This window comes from Adiantum capillus-veneris, chromosome 4 (assembly GCF_014529385.1).
Source record: "Adiantum capillus-veneris isolate H3 chromosome 4, ASM1452938v2, whole genome shotgun sequence".
Taxonomy (NCBI): Eukaryota; Viridiplantae; Streptophyta; class Polypodiopsida; order Polypodiales; family Pteridaceae; genus Adiantum; species Adiantum capillus-veneris.
The window spans coordinates 51,326,668-51,341,076 of record NC_140934.1 but is presented as its reverse complement, the minus strand read 5'-3'; the positions used below and the strand labels follow the sequence as shown (position 1 = coordinate 51,341,076).

The window sequence follows — 14,409 nt, the reverse complement described above, 5'->3', positions numbered from 1 at the left end:
TGGATAAGTGTCACATTGGTGAAAGCAAAGTCACTCTCCTTGGCCATGTAATTTCAGCAAAAGGGATTGAGGTTGACCCTAGCAAGATTCAAGCCCTGGTATCTTTATCGTCACCCACCACCGCTAAGCAGTTGGTTTCTTTCCTTCAGAAGGTAAGATACTTAAGCAGGTTCATTCACTTGCTATCTCAGGTGGTCCTCCCCCTACAACAAATCACCCAGAGGGATGTCTATGGAGTGAAGAAAATGAGCAGCAATTTACCGAGATAAAGCAAATCCTAGCTAAGCTTCCCACCATTTCTCCCCCTAGGTGGGATGAGCCATTTTATGTGAACCCTAGTGTAGGAAGTGATACACTCCGAGCCGTACTAATGCAAAAGGACCCCCAAATTTCTTCATGCGTCCTATTTACTTCTCTAGTCATATCATGACCCCGTCAGAAAAGGGATTTACCGAAGTAGAACACATGGTTCTGGCACTAATGTTTGCTACCACAAAGTTCCGCTCCTATCTCCTGCCTAGACCCTTTGTAATCCTGACAACAATGGAAGAGGTTTTCCCATATGTAATGCGACACATGGATGTCTCATCTAGGAGCTCTAAGTGGTTAATTAGATTACAAGAGTTTGACTACACCATGCAAATAGAAAACTCCACCAAGGCTAGTTTAGCGGGAATTATCACTCATCGCCACTATGAGAAGAAGCTGAAGGTCAACACGGAAGCAAAGGAATAAACACCAATGGTAGAGAGTCCTAGGCTAGAAAGAGCTCACTCTCTTTTCTTTGACGGAGCATACAAGAGAACAATGACCCAATCTGCAGCTGGCATAGTCATTTTCCCGCTATGGCAAATAATGAACCTAATTGCAGCAGCCATGGCGGTTGAAATGCGCAGCGACAGAGAAATAGAAACCGAGCACCGGAAGGCCTGCCTCCCGCGCTTCGACACTGTGTCAACTTCGCATCTTGGGCCGATGGCGAACCCGATGACAGCCTGCATGCCTAATTTGGTGCAGGTTCGGGTCTGCGCGGGCCTCTCTTGGGGTGCCTTCCCACGGTGAAGGTTCCATCGATACTCGCCAAGCAAGAGGCTGATTCCACTGCCTGCCTATCGGTTCCTCTTGTCGGCTTGCTTGCCTCCTTCGCCATACGAATAATCCCGAACGAGAGAGAGAGAGAGAGAGAGAGAGAGAGAGAGAGAGAGAGAGAGAGAGAGAGAGAGAGAGAGAGAGAGAGAGAGAGAGAGAGAGAGAGAGAGAGAGAGAGAGAGCATGCAACTCCATGCGAGACCTCCATCTCCCCCTCTTCCATAGATCCCTTCTTCCTCCTCCCACTTTGCTGTGATACCAGTGAAAGGACAAGGGAACTGACATCCTAATCTCCACCCAGCCATGCCCTATATAGGCCCTTGGCCTTCTAAATATAGGGACCCCCTTGACTGCATGTCCAGTGAAAGGAAAGGGGAACTGATATCCTAATCTCCACCCAGCCATGCCCTATATAGGCCCTTAGCCTTCTAAATATAGGGACCCCCTTGATTGCATGTCCGTCCTAGCCCTTGGCTCGGACTGGTCCTACCCTTGTCCTGATAGTAAGCTAATCGGGGAGACAAAGCAAAGCGGTGGGCCTGGTGTGGTTGACCCTTGCTTTGTCTTGGGAGTTATTAAAAAATGAAAATCTCTAGGTGGGACTTTGTGACCATCACCTAGAGAGAGGGAAATTACAAGTTGGGAATTTACAAGGCTTGGGTGAAAACGGAAATAATGATGATAACCTACGGTTTATTGAAAATGTGTCGTGGTTGCATGATGCCAGTGATTCGCAGCTTCCCATTGCGTCGAGTGTACGTCTCTTCGGAGTCGACCGGGACATGCCTGTGGTGCCTTTGTTCTTTTTGTTGTCGGTGTCGCGTGATTCAAGTGCCTTCCTTCTTTTGTCAAAGTCGTCGACGTCGTAGAATTCTTTGTTTTTTTTTTCCCTCTGTGTGTGCGTTATGCGCGTGTGTGTATGTATAGGTGTGCGAGTATATGTGTGTACATATGTGTATGTATAGTCTGTGTGCGTATGCGTGTGTGGGAACCGGGGGGGGGGGGGGGGGGGGGTGTGTTGGATGGTGTTCGTAGCGCTGCGAGCGCCGGGGAGAGAGTGCGTGACAGAGAGAGGATCCGCCAGGGGGGGGGATAGTCAACGAGAGAGAGAGAGAGAGAGAGAGAGAGAGAGAGAGAGAGAGAGAGAGAGAGAGAGAGAGAGAGAGAGAGAGAGAGAGAGAGAGAGAGAGAGAGAGAGAGAGAGAGAGAGAGAGAGTGGAGAATGAGTTGAGAGAGAGAGAGAGAGAGAGAGAGAGAGAGAGAGAGAGGTCCCCCCTAAGGCGAGTTCCCACCATGGGAGTAAGACAGAGGGAGAGCAAGGGGTGAGGTGGTGAGGGGATAAGGGAGGGAGGGTAGAGCATAGAGAGAGAGAGTGAGTGGATAGAGGGATAGAGAGTGTGGTTTCCCCTAAGGCTTGCAGGGCCGCTCCTGAGAGAGAGAGAGAGAGAGAGAGAGAGAGAGAGAGAGAGAGAGAGAGAGAGAGAGAGAGAGAGAGGAACTTAGAGCTAGGTGAAGGTAGGAGAGGGGTGGAATATGGGGTGGTCCGCCACGGTTAGGAAGAAACAAGGGGGGAAGGGGGGGGGGGGGGGTATCGTAAGGCCAATGAATGTGGACGGGGGGGAATTGGGGATAGGCGACCCGCCAGGGCTGGGGTGTGGACGAGCAGAGAGAGAGAGAGAGAGAGAGAGAGAGAGAGAGAGAGAGAGAGAGAGAGAGAGAGAGAGAGAGAGAGAGAGAGAGAGAGAGAGAGAGAGAGAGAGAGAGAGAGAGAGAGAACTAGTACAATAACTTGAGCTACATCTCCAAGATCTATGACATATGATATATCAATAGAAAGCACTTGAAACAAGGAATCCAAATGTACAACCTCCAACAAATTTTGATATTATTTGTAAAAATTTATCGGACGCCCAACTTTTTGAAGATGTGCTAACTTGAAACTGCTAACTAGCACAAAAAGCGCGACAGGTTAACATTATATCACCTTGAAAGAGAGAGAGGGAGAATATGTAATATCTGTGGCGGCCCGCCGGAGGGTGTGACAGAGGCACCAATGTCTTATGTGCCTACCGGGCTGGGTGATGTAGCGGCAGAGTAGGAGAGAGAGAGAATATTGGCAGAGCTGAGCAGTAGGAGAGAGAGGGGTTCGTCTTCTAGCGATAATGGAGAGATGTGGCCAAACAGGTGGCGCCCCGCTAGTGGTTAACCTTTGGGGGGGGGGGGGGGGGGGGGGGGGTTATGGTGAATGGTAAAGAGCTTTTTTTTGTTTTTTTTTTCCTTTTTGGTAATAAGCCTTCCCTTCCTTAGGGTGTGGTTCTCACGGTTACGGTTTCGAAAACCGATCATCAACGCCAACTCTAGAACACCATTTGGTGTAGCCACCATTTTCTTCATTTGGAGTCTTTGAGGTGGTTGGCTGCACTACAGCCATATTAGTTTGTATTCAAACACAAGAAATTGTCCTTCTCCAAACCCACCATGGAAGCTTGTAGAAAAGCTTGGTCATCATCCTATAAGTTCTTGATGTTGGGAGTATGTGGTGGTGTAGTCATTGTGTAAAACATCAATGGATGTATAATCCCTTTACAAGAATTAACTCCAAATATTTTTGGTGTTACCAAAGTTTACTGCTGCGAGACACAATGACGAGTGCACATGTATAAGTGTAAGTAAGTAAGGCCCCATATTCTAAAGCACATATGAGCATGTATGTACGCGTGTAGCATGTCAAGTATGCATGCAAGTATGAAAGTGTGTAGCGAGTCTAAAAGCTGCTCCGAAGAGACGTTGATGGATTCCATGTTTTCCTCAGCTAGTGCATATGCAAGATGGACAAACCTATGATTGGTCACTTTAATAATGCAGATGCAAGCATTTAAGCCCGTTCAAGGTGCATCCAAGTGAAAGCTTCAAAAGTTGGGTTCACTGGACCAGTCTGTAGTATGTTTTGAATCTTGAAGTTGACCATCATGCAAGGCATTCTTCAACCGGCGGTCTTAGAGAGGGCCCCAGGATGTCCACTAGGAAATATGTAAGATAGCACGTGCGAACAAAATAAGGGATTTATTTTTAGGTACATTTATAGAAAAATGTACTTCCATAAAGGGTTTAATTCAGAAAGTAAAATTTTTCATGCACAAGGGCTAGTTGTTTCACAAAAATGCATACATGAGGGGTACATATAATGCATGAAAATATACAAGTGAGGGATTATTTAAATACCTCTTGTGTGAGCGTGCTACATGCAAATTTTACATAGTGAACTCCTTGGGGGGAGGGCCTCCTATTTGATGCGTTAGGGTGGGTGTCATTGAATTAATCTATGCCCACAAATCCTTCGAGTATGCACGCTTTATCATTATGAGAAGTCTTTGTATAAGGCATGAATGGGGGGAGTCTGCCTTGGCATCAAAATCTATTGCATGTGTCTATTGATCGTCTTGCAAAGTTGACTAAGATTGGGGGTTCGTTTAGCTTATGCTAAGTTGGATCTATATTGGTATGCTTATGGACATTGGCACTCCATGGGGTGGAGCAATAAATGGGGGTTTAGCTCAAAGGAATTCGACATTTTTGGTGGGAACCCATCCTTGAATAAAAAAATATAATTTAAGATGGTTTGTTGAGAGTTAGAGACAATAATTGACGAAGAATGGGCTGCATGGTGCCACCATAGAGAGAGGGTCACCTAGAGAGGAGGGAGGAGCTGAGCATGAGCTACCATACAGACAAGAGGTCTCTAGAAGCCATGATCTTGCCAAGAAGAGGAGGGCAACTTGAAGAGGATGCCATTAGAGAGAGGAGTTTTGTCAAGAAAAGCTCTCCAGGGATGCACTATGTAATCATGTTAATGTATAACGTGAGTTTGAAAGGAGGGGTTTTAAAATGTAAACATTTTAGGCAATTTAACAAAGATACCTTGAAATAAAGGGTTTTTATATTCAATTTTGGAAAATTCCTAAAATAAGGGTTCATTTTATTCATTTAGACATGTTAAAAGAGGAATTTTTTTAATACCCCACGAACGCATGTTATACAGGGGGGTACTGAATGGTGAACCCCTCGAGGAAACACTAGAGGAAGAGAAGAGCTCGTCGACAGCCGAGAATGCTTTATGTTTATTACAAAAATGAGGTAGAGGTGGGCAATATGTCAGGTGTGTCGGTGTATTTTCTTGAGTCACAAGTGTGCAATCATTCATGAGTCTAAGGGACACATCAAACAGAATGTTGTTAGCATTGTATGACACACATAATTCATATGCACACTATATAGACCAAAAAGGGCAACTATACAAAAAGGATCAACTAGTGTTTGAACGGCCCACATACCAGCTCATAGAAGTGTTTCCAATGATAGATCAGAAAGAATGGTTCATTTCAGACGAAAGAATCTATTATAGCCCATCCTCTCTAGAGTTGAAGAATACTACCTGAATGAACCCAAAAATCTATTCAGAGCCAAACTCTCCTCCATCAGAAATCAGACTTCGACATTGTGACCAAACGAACATATACTTTGACCAAAACAACCGTAGATATAGACGAGAGTCTAGCATCTATGATGTCTTGGGTCCTGAAGCCACAGAAGCTCATATCATAGGAGACCCATGAAATAGACAATATCAGGGCAAAGATAATGCTATCTATAGCTTGACTTGGGAAATAATTTGTCATGATTCACGGAGATACATAGGAAACTATGCAGAAGGTTTACAAATACCAAACATCAACAATTCTACCTAAAGTGTGCCTTCACAATCCAAAAAGGTGAGACTCAACTAGAGTCAAAAATTTTTGAGCTCTCACAATGAAGCAGGCTATAGTGATCACCCTAGGAAGGGGGGTGCTGCAAATTCATCAAGCTCAGCTCTAGTACTAGGAAATGCTACAAGAGATAGAAGCCCAAGAACTTCTACCCAGCAGACCCCTTCAAAGCAAAAACCATTGGAAGATCATATGGTTGTTGGAAGTTTTTCACTGACCCAGAAACCACCAAAATCTGCAAAAAAAATCTTCTATGAAGATCATCAAGGACAAAGCTTCAGTTGATCTCCATGAGTCAAAGTCAAAAGCCAACAAATCCCATAGTGTTCAAACAGTTGCATGAGACCAAGCTTGCATATGCATATCGAGATGAAAATGGCAATGATTCTTAGCAGGTTCATGACCTTGTACAAGCCCCTAGAGATGCTAAACCTGAAGTCAAGGACTATCTGAAGATGATGCAAAGCCTCAAGCTTCCAAAACAGGTGGCAGAATAATCAAAGTCAATGAAAGCTAAAGTCCAGAAGGCTACACAAAGGTCACCACCAAAATCTCCTCCGGAGAGACAAATTCTACCAGAAAGTACAGTGGATCTTCTAAGATCAAAAGTTACTCAAATGCAGGCACACAAGGCTCAACAATTTCAAGAAAAAGGTGCAGTATTACAACAAAACGAGCCAACACCAACGGAAGAAGGTGATCAAGACAAAGCCAATGTAGAAAAAGTTCAATCCACGGACACCGCCACCACAAACGCACTCAATACAAAAAGAAATCCTGACAAGATCAAGTGCAACATTGTTGGCGACAACGAAGAAAAGCTGTCAGGAGAACTAAAGCTAGATTTTCAACTAGACAAAAACCTCATGTCCTTTTGCACTTGGAAAAGATGTGGCCAACCACAACTGGAAGATGCTCCTGAATTTGTAAGCATATCTGGAGACAAACGAGCAGAATGATGGGGAATCATCTCCACCACCATTGAGGTAAGTTTACAGATCACCATAGCTCAATTCCACGTGATCACAACAAAAGATATGTCAGATGAAATCATAATGGGAATTCCAATGGCCCAAAAGGTCCTACATATACAGAGTTCAATGAAGATGCAGTCTTTAGAGACAACAAAGAATGAAAACCAAGATTGGTTACCCACAGACGATAGCACAAGGTCCTCAAGCACAATTAAAATGGAGACTTATATCAAAGCAAATCTTATTGAAGATGATTCATCTCCATCGATAAGAACTTCAGAAGAGCTTAAAGCTAGTCATGCAATAGCTAGTTCAAATCAAACAGACAAAGAACAACCACGGAACCTATTGAGAAGAGAATTCCATCAAAGCCAGAAGTTAAGAAAAATGAGGTTGCAGACAACCAAGAATCAATAGGAAGTCCAAAGTTCCAGACAATGCCAGATAAAGCAGCTAATGTAATTCAGATTGGAAAACACAGTCTCAAGTCACTCTCGATAGAGACACAGCTAGATCAAGATGAGACCATGGAAAAATCAAGACAAAGATCTTTAATAGAACCTCCAATGAGAATAGCTATAGTTCTCAGTAGTACAAAAGGAGCAAGTGTCAGATGCAATTCTCTACTAGATAAAGAAGCAAATTAAAATATGGTTGCAGACAACATTCATATCATTCTAAAGATTATTCCATGCAAACATGATAGCAAAAGAATGCGAGGTTTGCATACAAGTGAAAAAGAAATGGTTGCTACCCTTAGCATCCAAAATCATGAAGATCAGGTAATGTTTCAGGTGAAGCCTTCAAAGGAAATGCTTGCAGATGTCATCATTGGACATCAGTGGTTAGACCAACACAAGTTCCTACAAAGAAGATACAATGCTAATACTCTCTTCTCCAAGAGGTAGCCAACAACATTTACAGGTACCGATAATGCTAGATTCAGAGTTGCAAAGGTCACAAGAGTCAAAGACTAGTCTTGCGGACAAAGGTAAGGCGAAAGTGGAACCTCCACCGACTGGCAAAGAAGGTATGAAATCATATGCGTCTCCAAGCAAATCAGGCTTTCAAAACTTCAAGTCAAATGTTGACCCAACTAAACCCTCTAAGGATACACCCAGAAAAGCAAAGATATATCAGCCAAAGCACTCAAGAAAGCAAAGGAAAGTCAAGCAAGTGTTTGTTCCGAGCAGTTTAGTTAAAGTCAATTATTCAGTTTAGATTACGGACGGGAAATCAACACATGAAGACAAACAATGGGATGGATAGCATCACAATGGAGTTTAAAAGAACAGGAGTACTATGGAGGTAACAGACAGATATGGATACCAAAACCGCAATGCATGCTCAACTGAAGCTTTGCTGGAGAGCTATGCAGACACGCCACCAAGAAACCTCGATCAAATGAAAACTCCTAGCCTTCCAGCTTGGAGAGAGGCTTCCACCTGGATCCCAAACAAGGTGGACATATCTTCCCTTTGCATGAAAAATGGTCAAACCTCGATATAAGCCCTCACTAGCAGCGCATATGGAAATCTCAAAAGCTTCATCCCTATTACCATGAGAAGGAAATATTGTAAGGGAATCATCAAGGCCCAAACTCCACTCCATCATACATGTACTATCCTTATGGGCATACGTGTAGCCACTTGGGCCTCTAAAAGACTATCAAGATCATATATCCTTGCAAAGACTCACAAAAAGGCTTTATACACATTAGTGGTATCTGCATTCACATCATGAACTATGAGAGAGCGATCACTACAATATAACATCAAGATATCTACGCAGTATATATCGACAGCCGTACCTTTCCACGCGGATATCGACGTACTTTCATCCCGTCGATATATGCGTTGAAATATCCGTCGATATGCGCGTGGAAATACACATGGCAAGGCATACTTTTCCACGCGTATATCGAAGGACATTACCACGAGTATATCGACGCACATTTTGACGCAAGATAATTGGGGAAAAAAAGGGAAACCCGCGTGCAGGGGCCATTTTCGCCTGATATGCGCGTGCTCAGATCTTGGCCAAAACCTGTTGCGCAGGTATTATGAAACTCTCTCTCTCTCTACATTGTGTGTGTGTAGGAAAGAGATAGATAGATAGAGAGAGAGAGAGAGAGAGAGAGAGAGAGAGAGAGAGAGAGAGAGAGAGAGAGAGAGAGAGAGAGAGAGAGAGAGAGAGAGAGAGAGAATTAATGTATACGTAGGAAATTAAAATTAAAGAAAGACAAATTATTGAGAGAAATGAAATGAAATGTTATATTAATGTCTTCAAAAGGCCAAAGTGACGTATGAGACCAGAAAGTTACAATGTGGTGGATCTAATACAAAGTCAGAGTAACAAGATGACAAAATTATAGAATAAAATATTATGGAATCCTAAATATCTAGGTGTGGACTAAGCAACTAAAACAGCTAGCTGGGATAGGTAGATCATAGGATATCCAGCATTTGTCCGTTGGCGGATCTCATCAATCTCCTACATGGTCAGTAGTCTGACCGAGCGTTGTGCATGTCGAGCCAAAGTGACCTGGATCCTCTGATGCAGCCTCTGTTGATGTTGTGTAGTCCTCTGCAGTCATGGGCATCTGGATCTCCCTAGCTCAATCGCTCGTTTGATCAGTAGAGAGATAGGGAGTTAGAGAGAGAGAGAGAGAGAGAGAGAGAGAGAGAGAGAGAGAGAGAGAGAGAGAGAGAGAGAGATAGGGAAATAGGGAAATAGAGAGAGAAAGAGAGATAGCGAGAGCGAGATCGAGAGAGAGAGAAAGAGAGATAGCGAGAGCGAGATCGAGAGAGAAAGAAGAGAGATAGAGGTAGAGAGAGAGAGAGAGAGAGAGAGAGAGAGAGAGAGAGAGAGAGAGAGAGAGAGAGAGAGAGAGAGAGAGAGAGAGAGAGAGAGAGAGAGAGAGAGAGAGAGAGAGAGAGAGAGAGAGAGAGAGAGAAATAGAGAGATAGAGAGTGATATATATATAGAGACAGAGAGAATTAACTAGAGATAGCTACAAAGGTAGAGAGAGAGAGAGAAAGATAGTAGATAGAGAAAGAGTTAGGTTGGCTGACCAATTGTGTGAAAAGGACAGAAACTCTCTCTATCTCTCTCTCTCTCTCTCTAGAAGAAAATATGGAACTAAAAGAGGCAAAGGGGTTTTGCCCACTACATGCATTGCCATGTACACCTGGGAGTGCATGTATGTGTCTACCCATATAGGATTTGACCAATAAAGACGAGATTTTGACCCGGTGGTCCTGATCTTCGTACACCTCTGGACCGAGGTGTACGGAGATTGGGCAAGACTAGAGAATGCAAGGTAGTTTACATTGTGAGAAGTATATATATTAAAACAACATTCATAATCATTGTAGATGGCAACGTCATCAACTAAGATGGAGGATAATATTGCATGCTCATGCACGCTCTGCAAGTATCAAATCCTGCGCAAGTGTAGGATATTTAATGAGCATGTGCACAAGTACGGAGAGTTTGCTAGAGAAACCGTACAGAATCTACGATACGACTCCTACGGAACGGGCATTGATTTTCGCGACATAGCACCTATATCTGAGAGAGAGAGAAAAAGGATTATGTGTGCAGGTCTGACCAATATAGAGCCAAGGATAGAAGCAGAAAAGGGCTTAGAGACAGAAGACGACGGCATGGAGGAGATGATGGATGCCTTCTTCCAGAAAAGCAAGGAGAACGCTAACGAAGCAACACCAGAAGCCGTGCACCTATCTCCTGAAGACATGTTGAGGAAGTTGGCACGTCAACCAATCTATGAAGGCGCCAAAATATATGTGCTTTGTACTTGTCTGGCATTTTTGAATCTTCAGTCAGTGTACGGGTGGTCAGATGCAAGCGTCACTGCTTTGTTTAGGTACGCAATTTACAAAAGAGGCAAAAAACATGGATGTTTATCTAGCTCCACTAGTTGACGAGCTCGAGGAGTTATGGCATGGGATCGACATAGCAGATGCGGTTGAACCAGTAGGACAACAACATGCAAGGATCCATGGACTATGCATGATTGGCCAGGATACGGAGAAGCTTCTGGTAATGGTTCTTGATTTACAAAATTCTCGCTATTCGCAAGCACTTTGCCTTGGCTTGATTCATGCTTGAGATGTTTTTGTTGGATGTGAAGTGGTTCAAGGTGATTACTTCTGGTCACAATGCAACGGTACGCAGAGATGGAAACAAGCTTGTGCAAATAGATTCTACAAAGGTTTGGACACATGCGAGTGACACATTTTCTCTCCCCGAACATTGCGAGCAAGTGGTCTTTGTACCGGACCCTCAAGAGCGACAATGGTGGTTTGTGGTTCACGTTGCTCCAGAGAAATAAACAAGTATTTGAAGGGAAAGAGCTCTTGGAGGAAAGTCGTTCAGACGATGCAGATACTACAATGACATTAGATGAGATGGACAAAGGTATGGCAGAGGAAGCTGACAGATATACGAGGGATGACGCAGACAAGGCAGAATTCACACTTGTAGATGAAGATGCAATGGATGAAGACAATTTGCCAGAACGAGTTGGGACAGAGTTATGTCTGCAATTATAGATAGACGATGATACGGTGCAAGATCTTATCGATGATGCCTCACTCGTCGAGGCCTAGGCCTGTAAGTTTTTGTGTGAAGACGTTGATTTAAAATTAAGATTAAAGTTAATTTAAACAAAGGTGTTATGACGCTTTATTTTACTTTCTTTGTGCAGGAATTTAGTGATGAATCATGTATTCTTATTACTTTGATTTTTGTATAAACGCAGAATCTTGCGATGCATCGAGCCCCGACACGCCAGGAGGAGACAGATGGATATCGTAGAGGTATCTATGAAGTATTGAATGATCTTGATGCTTCAGGAGAGGCTGTAGACTGAGAAGCCTTAGAGTCTCGCTAATCGATTGAGGTGAGACGTTAATATGTGTGAGTTGATTTAATTAAATAAGTATATGTGAAGTAATATCAATACTAATTTTGTGACTTGTCCTATGTGCAGGTTGTGACGCCTAGTCATCGGTGGATTTCATATATATGCTTTGTGAGACACAAACACGCTTCTGTGTCTCTTTTTTGTATAGACATATATGGTTATGGTTATTGTTTTCCTTATGGTTATGGTTATTGTCATTGTATAGACATGGTTATGGATATTGTTTTGTTTATGGTCATGGTAATCTGCATTATGGTTTTGATCAATATGGCTATGGCCGGTTATGGTTTTAATTTGGTTGTGGTTTTGCACAAATTAAGTTTGTTATGGTTATGGTTTTAAGTTGGTTATGGTTTTGCACAAAGTTCATTTCATTTCTTTCATTGGCCTTAAATCTCATGTGAGATCCTACATGGATAGCATGTAGGAGGCGTATACATAATATGGTTTTTTTTTAAAAGTTTATGTAAAAACGAAGGGAACTCTGCCGAAATATCTACGGGAGCACGGTTGATTTTGGTGCTTCTCGCTTTCTTGGACAGAGGACAGGCAATCTGGTTGTGGCTGTGTCCATCTTTTCACTGGGCAGAGGCCAGGCTGCCTGTCCTCTGCCCAAGAATTTTTTTTTTCTGTTATGGTCGTCGCTATATGCGTCATTAAGCCCGTTGAAATAAGCGTTGATAATATTACCTTTCGACGCGTATATCGACGCATATAACGACGTTTTTGTAGGGACGTGTATATCGATGGTTTTTTCGATGGGGTGCATCGAAACCTGCGTCGAAGGCCCCCTTTTTTGTTGTAGTGTATTCATTTGAGCAAGAGGCTTATCTTCATTGAGAAAGCTCTCCAAAACATCAAAGTCAACCTTGCTAGATATGCATGCATCAGCTCGAGGTGACATAGGAGGGACATCACCGGCCTCGGATAAGACATCATTAAAGAAAACTAAGTCCTTACACCCGCCATCAGCACAATTATCATCCTCTAAGACCATTCACCTCAGCTCTTGCTGCTAGAAAGAAACTTTGGCTCTAGACTCATCACATCTCTCACTCGTCTGGGCAGCATATGCTTCGCAAGAGCGAGCAAGGCCTGCTCTCCCTCCTGTTGCGGCTTCTTATTGAGATGTACACCCTGTATGAGAGAGAAATTTTCTTCTTTGAGTTCCTCTGCTTTATAAGTGTCGAGAGAGGTGGCTTTAAACATTGGCTGCTACATCTCTTTTTCCTTTAACTCCTTAACACTGGACAAGCTTCTCGTAACTCTGATCCTGTGGAGATCTTTGTTGACATACACATGTTGGGAGGGATCAATCGGAACATCTAATTCATTAAAATCCCATTCCTCATCCAAAGACTCGCCCTCTTTGTCATCTAGCGTATCCAAAGCCTCTAATTTGGTAAAAGGACCAACCAAACCCTCATTTGCAGACTCATGTGCTGACACTTCATCCTCTCCAGCAAAGAATTCATCTGCTACAATACCAAGCTCTAGTACCATCAGTTCCTCTGCTGGAGTAGATGATTTCCCAACCCCTTTCTCTGGCAGAGCTTCTATCGCCTGACGAGCCAATCTCTCATCCTCTGATTGCACCAGCTCAATGACCACACCATCAACTAAGCAAGACATGAGTTCATCCTATACCTTCTTAAACTCCAATTTGGCATCAAAACAATGCAAAGGAAATATTTTGTCATCCTCGACACACGAAGATCCGCACTCTAAGGCTGCATCTCCATCAGCTTCCACAAAGTCTGCTACCGGAGACAGCTCTCCACGGCCACGTATTGACTCTGAAACTTGATGCACCTCTGCATGTTGATGATCATTGCAAGGCTGCCCACCCTCTTGCTTTGTCAAACCAACACACCTGATACCACTTTGAACTCTTCACCTGAGTTGGATACATCGTTTGGATATAAACTATCCGCTTCACTCTCTTACTCTCCTTTAGTATGCACTCCATTGAGTACTGTACCTAAAAGCTCGTCGACGGACATTTCAAACTCTTCAACACTAACTAAGCTTCTGCCACTTGAATCAGTCACAACGTCACTTGCATATCTGCTGCTGCTCGTAGAACTTGATGACTTCACACTATCCAAGTTCTCCTTGCTTCAATGTTCGACCCCATGAACCTCTTTTGATCTTCACAAAAGGCCATAAGCAGTGCCGGCTTTATCTGATACTAGCTCTTTTGCTGTGCTGCTAATAGGTTGCAGTAGATTCTCCATGCAACTCCGCTAAGCCCTTGCCAAGCATAGTCGGCGGTCCTTCGTAGATCTACAACTCCTCCATTTCTAGCTCCACGAGCCATATCCACAGTCGAATTCTCTGTCCTGGTGCTCTGCTAAACCACTTGTCAATCTTGGAGTGCGCCATTTGCATCCACTTGGTAGCTTTAAGGCTTTAGAGCAACTAAAAGTATCTTTGCATTGCCCTCAAAGGCTTATCTGGAAGATTTTAACACAAAAAACACCCGTTCCCCAATGGGATCGCCAAAAGATGATAATACTCCAGACACCCACATCCAGACCAATACAACCACTCTTTCCAATAGACTAAAAGCCCATCCCTCTCCTCTATTTGCCTTACTTCCCTCGTCAAAGACCTAGGTATTTTAGAG

At 43.5% G+C, this 14,409-nt stretch overlaps 1 pseudogene; it reads right to left on the bottom strand.

The window, feature by feature from the left end:
- Positions 1-8,176: 8,176 nt before the first annotated feature.
- LOC147459153 (uncharacterized) lies at positions 8,177-12,851 on the bottom strand (annotated as a pseudogene).
- Between the last annotated feature and the right edge of the window lie 1,558 nt (positions 12,852-14,409).